We start from the raw sequence: 629 nt of genomic DNA on the forward strand, positions 1-629 counted from the left end.
CACTGCACAGGCCCTTGTCCTCTCCAGGGATCACCCTTCCCGGTGCCGGCTCTCTCTGTTGTGGGTTATGCATCGCTGCAGGACCGCCTCTGATCCCCCTGCCCTACCTCTCTATAGTCCCTCTCACTGGCTCACCCGCCATATCCTGTACTGGCTGTATCATATATTTTTATATTTCTTTATACTCAAAGGCTATATATCCCCCTTCCCACACAGATTTAAGTTGCGACTATTTGACACAGTGGCTGCCTTGATAAAGGTACCAGCGGGGACCGAAACGTCAGAAGATCTCTCTTGCAGAAAATAAACTTTGGATTACCTCCTGGTTGTACCTCCATTGAACTACAGACTGGTGAGTGCTGTTTATTCCCCCAGTGGGGGTTCTTTTTGGTATCTATCTATCTAAGGAATTATCCAAGCAGGCAGCGGCACTCCGTGGGCTTAACAATGTGTTTATTGGAGGTGACCGACGTTTCGGGGACTGGATACCCCTTTGTCAAGGTGTACAACGCGTGCGGGTGACACAGCAAACATTTAAATACATACAGCATGTGCATACTCACCATTCCCGTACGTGGAGCGTCCCGGTTGCGTCCAGTGCGGCTTCCGGTGCGGGCGGATGTCAGTGG

This window comes from Crinia signifera, unplaced genomic scaffold (assembly GCF_055691185.1).
Source record: "Crinia signifera unplaced genomic scaffold, ASM5569118v1 HAP2_SCAFFOLD_140, whole genome shotgun sequence".
In the NCBI taxonomy this organism is placed as follows: domain Eukaryota; kingdom Metazoa; phylum Chordata; class Amphibia; order Anura; family Myobatrachidae; genus Crinia; species Crinia signifera.